This window comes from Podarcis melisellensis (assembly GCF_964234715.1).
Source record: "Podarcis melisellensis genome assembly, chromosome: 3".
In the NCBI taxonomy this organism is placed as follows: Eukaryota; Metazoa; Chordata; class Lepidosauria; order Squamata; family Lacertidae; genus Podarcis; species Podarcis melisellensis.
The window spans coordinates 60,447,959-60,459,682 of record NC_138530.1 but is presented as its reverse complement, the minus strand read 5'-3'; positions in this window follow the sequence as shown (position 1 = coordinate 60,459,682).

The window sequence follows — 11,724 nt, the reverse complement described above, 5'->3', positions numbered from 1 at the left end:
TCTCAGCAGTATTCATGTATTTCTTTCAGTACTGGAAGACACTTGCGCACAGGAACCTTGTTCTGTTTTATATAGATCCTCCTCTCCTATTCTACACAGATATTAACAGCCTCAGGGCTGATTCACACATGCAGTTGAAAATGGCGTTTCCTTCCTTTGAGGAATATTGTCTCTCCATGTTAGGTGACGTGAGTGGAGCAGCGGAAAAAATAAGGGGGAGAGAAATGGAGCTACCAAGGGTGGCAGGTAGAGGGAAGAAAAAGGGCTGCTTCAGGAGTCGGGGGAGATAGAGCATATGGAAGTGTCAGAGACAGGGAGGGGCTGGAGCACCAGAGTGAAGGCTGAATCTGGTAAAACATTCACATAAAAATATTTTTTAAAAAAGTGTCACCCTCCAATTAAATTACAAGTCACATGAGTTTTCATTAACTGAACTGTAAAAACCACAGATCTAGTATGTTACAACACTGGGATGGCGGCGGGGGGGGGGGAGGATCCCTGGTGTGGCTTGTTGTAGTTGTTATAAGAAATACCCTCAAAACCATAATTTGATCATAGGCTACCTCCATGGCCTACATGTTTCCTCTGATTTGTTGGTGCGTTTGTTGCCATCCTGTGTAAGAATAATGAAGATCCATGAGGACCTGTGCCTTGGGTCAGTGTTTTTTGTGGTGCTTCCAGCCCCAGATCTGTACTGTGGGTACCTGCCCACAGGTGGGAATGAGATCTCAAGTCTGGAACGCAAGAAAGGCTAGACCTGTGGCTGGCAGGAACTTGAGCTGGTCACTGGGAGCTAGCAAGTACTCCCAAATAGCAGATCTACACCACACTGTTGAATACAACCCCAGTCTCTGAGCAGTACAAGAGTCCAGGGATTCTAGGCATTTTCTGGTATATACATTACTCGGGGTTTGTGTTTCTTTTGGAAATGAGGCACAACAGAGACTGTGGTGTCTTTAGGATATATGGTTTATTTATGTATATATAGTATATATAATATATACAAACTGAGCCTAAGATGGAGGCGTTCACAGCATTAACACCCCAAGGGGGCCTTGCTTCCCCCACAGCCACAGCCTTGGATTCAAACATCAGTCAAACTTTGCTCTATCTCTCTCTTTCTTCCCAGTTTTATGCTTTGCTTTTAGCTCACATCACTCCAATTCTCTGCTTCCAACTCTGCCGTTGTCCTTCCAACTACCTGCAAATTGAGGGAGAGGAGCCGCACCCATTTGTTGTCTCACACAGACCTTTGTTGACCTTTATTTTGTTCACTCAGGCTATCAACTCACCAGGAAGTTAGCCTGAGTAGTCCAATAATGAGAAGGGGGCCCAGGCATCCAGCCTAATCCCCCCAAACTCATAACAATACATTTAAAGCACATCCAGTGCACACTTCAAGCCCATGACTTCCCCCAAAGCATCCTAGGAACTGTAGTTTCCCACCCACAGAGCTACAATTCTCAGCCCCCACAACAAACTACAGCTTCCAGGAGTCTTTGGGGGAAGTCATGGGTGTCAAACATGTGTTGGATGTGCTTTGAATGTATGGTGTGGATCTGCCCTGAGTTTCATCTGATCTGTTACAGACTTTCAAAGGCTCCTTCTCTCTGCTGAGAAAGAGAAATAAGAAGAGAAGGAAAAAGGGAAAGGTGCATGGTGGTAAGGATGACATGAGCAGGGTAACAAGGATATGTATGTCCTATGAATAGCAGTTTTTAATCAGCTATTGCCTTCTGGATTTAATAAACATGTGCAATGGAAGTGGAACACATAGACAATGTTCCATCCTTGAGAAACAGGCAGAAAGTATAGATACTGCGAAGGTGTAATTGCAGGGGTGGGGAAGGCTATGGTGTTAGTCATGTGTTTGTCAGAGTTGCTCTAAAGAAGCCTTCATAAATTCAAGTTCCCGATTCCATAAATAAACAATAACTTGACTTCAAATCTTGTTGAGCTGAACCTTGCTAGTAGAAAACCCGCGGGAGCAAATAAGAAGAACTGCCAGAAAGCAAGGAGCTATCGGTGCGCATGTAGGGTAAATCAATTGCAGTCCCTTGAGAGGCCTTTAGTTGTCTGAAACATCTTGTTTTAGCTGGTATATGCAATGTTTGTTCCCCCATCCCTGTGTTCTCTTATTGTTTCACTGCTAGCAGTCTTGTGGGTTGGCAGGTAGTCTCTGGAGAACATAAATGCAATGAAATTACTGAAGGAAGTAGGCACAGTGGAGACTTGGGGTGTTTTCACACATGAGGCTAAAGCCGTGCTCATTTCAATCGATTCAAGCCTCAGCTAAGATGTGAAAAATGCTCTTGGAGGTCTGCTGAAATCTGTTTGGAAAAATTCCGAGCACAGGAAATGTGGTTAATAGAATCTATTTGGAAAATTTCTGAGCAAGGGAAGGTTTTGTGTGTTTTAAAATAGTGGTTAACGAATAACCCCCTACATTCTTAAATGCTGCTTTGAAACCAGCCAAGAGCATTTATTCTGCCTCCCTCCCTCATTTTTGGCTAAGAAAAGCCCCCCTGTCAGTGCTGGGGATGACTCAAATGGAACAAAATTTACCTGCCTTAATCAAAGACTTCATGAAATATGCCTTTTACTTTATTTCAGCAGGGATTATAGGTAAATGTTTCTCATTTAAGAAATTTAATTTTAAGTGATTTTATTCTTTGTATCTCTTTTGTAACCACATTGTACATGGTTTCAGAAACTATGGTGTTAAATGGTATATACTTTGTTGAAATAAATAAATAAATAAAATATAAAATAAAATAAAATAAAATAAACCAGATGGTGCTGCTGCTGTAATGTCCTGTGCTCTGTAGTCTCTGCTTACATTTCCTGAATGGTGCTGTTTCACAGTTGACAATCCCAGGAAGTGTTTTATCTGGCCTTTTCACAGTTAGCTTCCAAGAATGATGATTTCCATTGTATTCACCTTATACTGTTTTGCCCATTATTCTGCCAAACCAATAATCCCTTCAGTTATTTCTGTCGTATTTCAGGGACACACAAGTCATTACACCAACAAACATACAGCCTCAACCCACATTTCTTTATATATTATGTTGTTGTTGTTGTTGTTAATGCAGGAGTAGGATGCTCTTCCAGGGTAACATTTGCAAGCAAGCAAGCAAGCAAGCAAGCAAGCAAGCAAGCAAGCAAGCAAGCAGTATGGCCACTGAACCCTGTCCATTCTTGAGCCACAAACAGGGTTTTTTCAGCCAGAACTCACAGGAACTCAGTTCCGGCATCTTTCAGGTGGGTGCCACGGCCATTATAAAAGAATAAGGAAGGCATTCATGGTGAGTTCTGGCACCTCTTTTTCTAGAAAAATAGCACTGGCCACAAACCACCTCCCACACCCCCACAACCAATGAGCTTGGCTCAGTTTCATCCCTGTAAATGCTCCCCAGCCTTTGCATGACATCATGAAAAGAGACACAGGGACCCCTTGTTTCCTTCCGCCAGGAGCTGCTGAATTTGTGTGCTCTCCTTGGTGTGGTGAACTACCAAACAGCAGGTGGCAGCTTGTTGGAGAAATACCTGCAGATTATGATCTGACTCTGTCCACCCAGGCTGGCCAAACGGATCATCCGGGGCAGGCAGGAAGTAGTATAAAGTGCTTCCTGTTCCAAGTTGAGCCTTGCTTGAGCCATGTGGTCTTCCTGAGCTTTGGTGTATCCCTGACTTCTGGTTTGCTCTTTGATTCTGCCTCTTGGTTTGCCTGTTGGTTCTGACTTACTCGTCATTCCTGACTCCTGGCTCAACCCATGGCTCCTAGTTTGCCTCAGACTGCTACCCACATCCAAGCCCTGATACCTTCATAGAATCTAGTTTTTCCCTCAGTGGTATCTGAACAGAAGCAGCTGGCAGGGAATGGCGACACCATGGACCTGTGCTCTGAGCAGAAGCATTGCTGCCCCAGACCGAGATGGTGCAGGGACGTGGCAGGGCACTGGTGAGGTTGGGACAGTTTGGGTACAGCAGTGGAAATTCTGGATTGGCTTGTTGCCCTGCTCTGCTCCTACACTGTCCTGATACGCAGCAGTGACACCACCATTGGGGTGCTAGATTGACTTTTCCCACACTAGATCTATAGCACCGCCCTTCCCTGCTACACAAGCCTGCACAATATGTGACACACCAACTATGTATTGTGACATGACAGGTGCTCTAAATTTCCCTGTGGTGCCAGTTTTGGGTGGGCAGAATAAATATTGAGCTCCTAGTAGGCGACTCTACATGACTGCTGAGAAACATTTGTGGGAGAGGTAAGTATCTCCAAAATCTCATCCAGCAATGTCGCCTGAAAAAATGTGCAAGGTTTCTCTATTGCTGTTTTGTTAACAAGAGGGATGCACAGTCTGGTGTTATAGAAAGCGGAAATAAACAGCCACATTAGGGAATGTTAAAAACAATCACTCTCTTGGAATTCAGAGGCTTATATTTCCTTCCACAGCAGGAAGGAAGTAAACTGAATTTTCAGGGACGCATACAATAAATATGGGAATTCCTCTTGAGAATACATTAGCCAAAATTAGACCAGAGGGGGGGAAAGGTTTTATCCCTTTCATCATCATTATTAACTGTAGTGACTAATATAATATAATTCTATGTTGTACAAGGTGTGTTTTTAATAGGCAGCTTTTAATTGGGAGTATGTCTAACAAATAGAAAGGAGGACATTTTAAGATCTGAAATTGATGTATGCAAGGACAAATATAATTACATTTTTATTTCTAATTTTGTTTATACTTAATATTTAATGTTTTTCCAGAATAAAACTTTACATTTTGCAACAGTATTGTTCCTTCGTGCAGGCCTGGATAGGATAGGATAGGATAGTTGTTGTTGTTGTTGTTGTTGTTGTTGTTGTTGTTGTTGTTGTTGTTGTAAGGGCATATGCTCTGGACAGCAGGTTAGGGGTGGTCTTTACTGCACTTTAATCATTACTGACCCTGTGCCAGGAAATGAAAAAAAAAAAGCCTTTTGATAAGAGAGGCCAAACTAGCCATGACCGTTCAATTTGATTATGACCCATTCATCTAATTTATAGACTGAGTGGGTGATTGTGGGACACCTGTTAAAGACCAGCTCCTCCACAACCTGTGTTAAACGTTCGGCCCTGAAATGTGTGATGTCAACATAGAAATAGTGCCTTTGAGCATGTGCAGAATGCCTCTTTCTTGCTGCTGAGGTAGCTGGGTTGGTTGATGGGAAAGAGATGAGCCTTCAGTAAGTCTTGACTTCGCTTTTCATCTTTTTTAAAAAAATTAAGCACTGGAGAGGCTTGTCTTTAAAAATGACTAGCCTGGAACCTTTCTTTTCCCTGCCTTCCACCAGGGAGAGACTACAGAGCATACACCAAAGTATCTTTTTTAAAAAACAAAAATCGAATTTATTTGATTGCTGAGATTTACAGGATACAGATGTTGCAGAACTTTCATATACATTGCAGGATGACAGATCAAAATGTGAAAGGAGATACAAAGGCAACTTCACCACTGGGTGGAAGTTTTCACAAAATCGTTCCTTGCTGGTTTGATTAGGGTGAGACCTACTCCAAATGACGAAGGCAGGCGGCTCGGTTCTCCAGGTGCTTTTCAACACAGCCCACTCGCACCAGCCTGCAAATGGCAAAACTATTTTCCAGGTAATCATCTTTATTTACTCCTCAGCCCTTGGACTGAATTGACCAGGTTCAGTAGGATTCTTTAATGTCTTTCTCCTTTGAAACATTTTTGCAACTTGTCAAGGATCATTTTGTTCATGTGTGTGTTCATCCTCAAAATCCCCGTTCTTTTCCATCATTCCTGACATGGCTAACTTGCTGCTGGTGCTTGGATGGTTTGTGAATGGGAGAGAAGGAGTTGGGAACAAGCAACCTGCTATTGATATATTTTACAGATTATAAATATTCAGATAAATAGAAAGACTAGACCCTTGGCGTTCATAAAGAGAGGTGGTTTGTGTGTGTTGGAAGTGCAGACTTTTGCCCCCTATGGCAATTCTTTTTTAGATCTGGAACTGCTTTCACACATCCCATTCTTGGGAGTTGAAATCTAACATTTAGAGCAGTGTTTCCCAACCGGTGTTCCGCAGCACACTGGTGTGCCGTGAGACCTTGCCTGGTGTGCCGTGGGAAGAGCGAGAGAAGGCGCCTGCGCGGAAAGAGGAGCGAGCAGTGCGCCTGCATGCCGCGGCGCCCGAGATCGCTTCTCCCCACCGCCCCTTGCTTCAAAAGAGGTCCGGGGACAGCGGGAAGCGCTGCCCCCGGACCTCTTTTGAAGCAAGGCTTTGCGGGGAGAAGCGATCTCCCCGCAGCCCCTTGCTTCAAAAGAGGTCCGGGGGCAGCGGGAAGCGCAGCACTTCTTCCCCGCTGCCCCCGGACCTCTTTTGAAGCAAGGGGCTGCGGGGAGATCGCTTCTCCCAGTGCTCCGAAGCGGGGCGGGGGGGGGGCGGGAACACCTGCCCCAGCCGCCCCGCTTCGGAACGCTGCTCCGAAGCGGGGCGGGGGGGCGGGAACACCTGCCCCAGCCGCCCCGCTTCGGAACGCTGCTCCGAAGCGGGGCGGGGGGGCGGGAACCTCGCACCCCGCCGCCGGGCATCGGAACGATGCCCCGATGCCGGGCGGTGGGGCGGGAACCTCTCCCCCCGCCGCCCGGCATCGGAACGATGCCCCGATGCCGGGCGGTGGGGCGGGAACCTCTCCCCCCGCCGCCCGGCATCGGAACGATGCCCCGATGCCGGGCGGTGGGGCGGGAACCTCTCCCCCCGCCGCCCGGCATCGGAACGATGCCCCGATGCCGGGCGGTGGGGCGGGAACCTCTCCCCCCGCCGCCCGGCATCGGAACGATGCCCCGATGCTGGGCGGTGGGGCGGGAACCTCGCACCCTGCCGCCGGGCATCGGAACGAGGTCCTGGACCTCTTCTGAAGGCAGGCGGGGGCAAAAGTCTTTGCTCCCCCCGCCTGCCTTCCCGGGACAGCGGAGACTTCTCCGCTGCCCCGGGCGATCTTAAAATGCTGGCGGGCGGGAGTGAAGCGTTCGCTGCCGACCCCCAGCATTTTAAAATCTCCTCGGGGCAGCGGAGACTTCGCTCCCGCCCGCCAGCATTTTAAAATCGCCCCGGGACAGCAGGGGCTTTTAAAATGCTGGCGGTCGGCAGCAAAGCCCTCCTGTCCCCGGAGCTTGCGGGGCGGGAGGTGGGAAGAAGGGCTTTTCTTCCCACCGCCAGCCTTCAGAACAGCCTTCTGAAGGCTGGCAGTGGGAAGAAAAGCCCTTGTCCCCGTCCCCCCCAGCCTTCAGAAGAGGTCGGGGGACAGACTGTCCCCGGACCTGGTCTGAAGGCGGTTTCCCTAGGATCGCATTAATTGATTTTCAATGCATTCCTATGGGAAACCGTGCATTGCAAGACGAAAAACTCGCAAGACGAAGAGACTTGCGGAACGAATTAATTTCGTCTTGCGAGGCACCACTGTACTTTTTATATAGTCAATATAGGCACAGAGTTAATTTTTTTAACATTTTCTAATGGTGGTGTGCCTCGAGATTTTTTTCATGAAAGAAGTGTGCCTTTGCCCAAAAAAGGTTGGGAAACACTGATTTAGAGGACCACCCGTGAGCCATTCCCTGCTGTGTCTACTCAGATGTAAGCCCTGGCGAGTTTAGTGAAATAAAAGCCTGCTTCAAAGGATTAGTGCTTCCACATCTCTAGAAAGATAAGATTTGTACAAGCCCTAACAGTGGATATACAGCTGAAGTAGATTCACAGGATCAGGGACGCAAGGATTTATTTTAAACTCAATTATTGTATGCTCACAATAATGCAAGTCTCTGCCACTGCATAAACACAGTAAAGAACGGGCCTCTATCTTCTAGATCTCTTCCCTGGTCTTCTAATATGGAAATATGTCAAAAATGCTTCGCAAGCTTGTCTGCAACAGATTTAAGGCTTTAGCTGAGTATCTGCACAGACATGTAGGCCCCTAAATGTGTTGTGCATTTTCAGAAAGATTAGCCTGGATTAGCTCTCAAAGATCATTTCTCAGCAGCAGCTAGAACGGCTTTTTTCCTGCCATCGATAGGGTACAGGTGGTGTTGTTTGGATATAAAAAAGAGAGTAGCAGTGCTAAAGAAATAAAACTTCTTTATTGGCATTACAACTGGGCAGCGGTTTTAAACAGATAATTGAAAAAAGACAATCGCAGGGGTAAACAAGAGTAGGTTGTTGTTTAATACCTGCACATAAAACGAATTATTCTAGCTGAAAACCACAGTACATATATTTTAAGGTGTAATGAAAAATATATTGAGCTGTATTGTGCAACCAACTCCTCTACTAATTTCAAAAGATTTTGAGTCCACGTATGGCTCAGGTGAAACAGCAAAAAGAATCTTTTATTGAAAAAGCAAATTATAAACATGTAGATCAAAGAGAAGACATAGAATCTTCTTGCATTTCAGGTTATAACACATTTTGAGCTGCATATTTTATTGGCTTCAGGATCATTGTGTTTTGTTCACTGCCTTTGCCAGCAAGCACCAATAAGAACAACAGCAACAACAAACAGAGACCCGTTTACCGGTATTTGCAAGAGAAAGTGAAAAAATAATAAATACAGACAGTGAAGCCAAAGATCTACAAGGAAAGGCAAGAGATGCAAAATTTAAGTGTTATACTAATTCTAAACAAAAAGTAATCCTATGCTCCCTGAGAGGGCAGATGGGGGCCACATAGGAAGTAGTGGAAGGGTTGCCCCACCCTCAAAGAGGGAGGCCAGCTACTGGAGAAACCTCCTAGCATGGTGGTGGAAAGCTCCTTCTCCATTCCTCTCCTGCTAGTGGTGTTCTGCAGGTTGTGGAGCTGAAATAGAGTCTCTCACTAGGACATGACAGAGTCTGTGGAACTGCAGAATCCTTTGATCCCCTCCAAACAGGGCCCAAACTATGCCAGCCTTGGAACTGTCTCAGTTCATTCCCTATGGCTTTTGGACATAGCTAAGATGGACAGGGTGTCAGGCTTCAAGACTGCTGCCACTACATGCTCCAGTGAAACAATGGGAATCAACAAAAATGCCATGCTCATGACTTCATATTAGCTTTTCATGCCCCTTCCAAGGGTAGACCTTCTTGATTGTTGTTGACTCATACTTAAAATGGTTGGAAGTGGTTTCTGTTTCATCAATGACATCCTGTGTTGTTGTCAAGGCATTATGCAGACTCTTCATAATACACAGGCTGCCAAACACCATTGTTGCAGTCAACGGGGCCTAGTTCACATTTGTGGAATTCTGTCCATTGGACTGATCCAACAGGTCACTTCAGCAGCCCCTTTTCATTCAGCATTGAATCGCCAGTCTGAGCAGATGGTCAGGACAACAAAGGATGCATTCAAGCTGATTTTTTAGGGTGACTGAGACTGTTGCCTTGCAAGTTTTCTCCTGACAGAACACATCACACCGCATTCCACAACTGGAAGGAAATTTGCCGAGCTATTAAAGAACAGGAGGCTAACAACTCTGCGTGATTGTAGGGCCCTGACAATCAGCGTCAGGTGCAGTCCAAAGACCTGCGCATATGTTTGCCCCGGACGACCTTCTGGATGTCCGAAACTATGGCCCTTATGTTACATGGATTCCTGCAACTGTGACCCAAGCTACGGACTCAAAACACCAGATGGCCATGTGTTATTGGCATGTAGGCAAGATGACAGGGTGCTTTCTAGATCTACCAGTTAGCTCTGAACATGCTGGGGATGCTCAAATGGAAAGAAACAGCAAGACATCGGCTACTTATAGGGTTGCCATATTTTGAAGAGCAAAAAATAGCACACATTTGTTGACTTCTACTTTTAACTATGGATTGCTATGACAACTCTCATTTTACATACGCATGAAAAAGAGGATGTGTCCTGGAAAAGGAGGACGTATCCTGGAAAAAGAGGATGTATGGCATCCCTAGAAGAGCTCTTGTGCTTGGACAGTGGCAAATATCCAAATGAAGGGTTGAGCAGCATGTCAGCAGCACCATTTCACAGCTGGCATCAATCAACCCACACAACAGCTTGCTCACATTATCTTCAGGACTATGTGAGCTTAGCGGTCAGGGTGTGGTGTACGTGAAGCACTGTCTTTTTCTGCATCACAATCAATTGCCTGTTGCATGATTTTTTTACCTCCATAAACTGTTTGTATTTACACTGGTTTTGTTGATGCATTATGTGTGTGACTGGCAAACTCTTCACAATTTCCCCCCAAAAGATTGCACTATGAGCCTCCACCACTGGGTGGCTTCTGCTTTCCTTCACAGTTTTTTACACAAGGTGGTATCCTTGTGTAAGCAACAGCACTCTCCCGCTGAAGGTTGGAAACAGAGGGAATGACTGGGCCATTTAATCATTCCTAGTGCAAAGAAATGACAGAGTCACCCCCTCTAGAAGGAACTGCTGTGTCTCTCTGCATGACTCACTACTCTGGGCTTGCCTCTTTCTAGACAGCCCAGACCAGTGATTCACTTGGCATCACTGAGGTTTAGCAGCAGCAAATAGCTGGTCGTCCATAGAACCGGTCCAAGATATTTTGTCAGGTTTACTGGGATCAGTTTCTTGACTATTTGCCTTCCTGATCCTTGTATTTCTTGAACAAGAACTAGCCAGTGATACTTGGCTGCTTGGGTCTGGAGGTTAGTAGAGACCTCTTTGTGTGAGGGGTTGAGATGCAACCTTTATGAAAGCGATGGTGGTACAGTTCCTTCTCAAGACATCCTCCTCTGAACCCTAAGGTGTTTGACAACTCCTGGCTAGCAGTGAAATGGCTGTGGTCATCCTGGTTGGTTACCTATACCGAGTGGGGGATGAGGTGAGTGCAACTCTATTCATTTTCATTTATATCTGTGGCTTTTGATACCATCAACCATGGTATCCTCCTGGAACAGCTCTTCAGATTGAGAATTGGAGGTATAAAGTTATATTGTTTCTCCTTCTATCTGCAGGTCTGCTGCTAAACAGTGGCATTAAGGAATTTCTGCTTGGCCATTAGCTTCTGGCCTGGTGGATACCAGAGTTTTCCATTCTGTGCCCCACACTACTTAACATTTATATGAAAGTGGGTGTTGCTTTCTGGGGATTTGGAGAACTATGACATCTGTATGCAGATGACAGCCAGCTCTCTTTACCGATAACACTGGCCATGTGGCTTTTTGTCTCTTTGTAGCATGACAAGTCACTGAACACTGAGATATCAGAATGAAATCTGGAACACATGTTGATTCTACATTTGAAGTCTGAATGCCAGCTAGACTACCATACCAGGTTTTTTGAAAGACGATAAAGCAAAACACAACTCAAGCCCTACCCCTCCTCCCAAGACTGGTATCAGATTGTAAGATTGGAATGCACAGTTTGGGTTACAAGAGTGGAAACCCATCTCAACCCTTGCCTTAACACGCAGCACATCAAGAGATCTGCCCAGATATTCCAAAGGTTGAAATACCGGAAGCAAAGTTGAGATAAAGATCCAGGAAAAGGTTTTGCATATTTCTGAGAAAACCCACCTCAGTCCCCACAACAAATTCCCAGAGGGCTAGGAACAAGCAACGCCTCTGAAATGCTATGATTATGGCAAGCAATCCTAACATCTTCAAAAATAATAAATTTGTGGGAATAGAAACTGACTTGGCAGCGGGCTTTCTAACCAGTTATTTTGAAGAATAGACAACA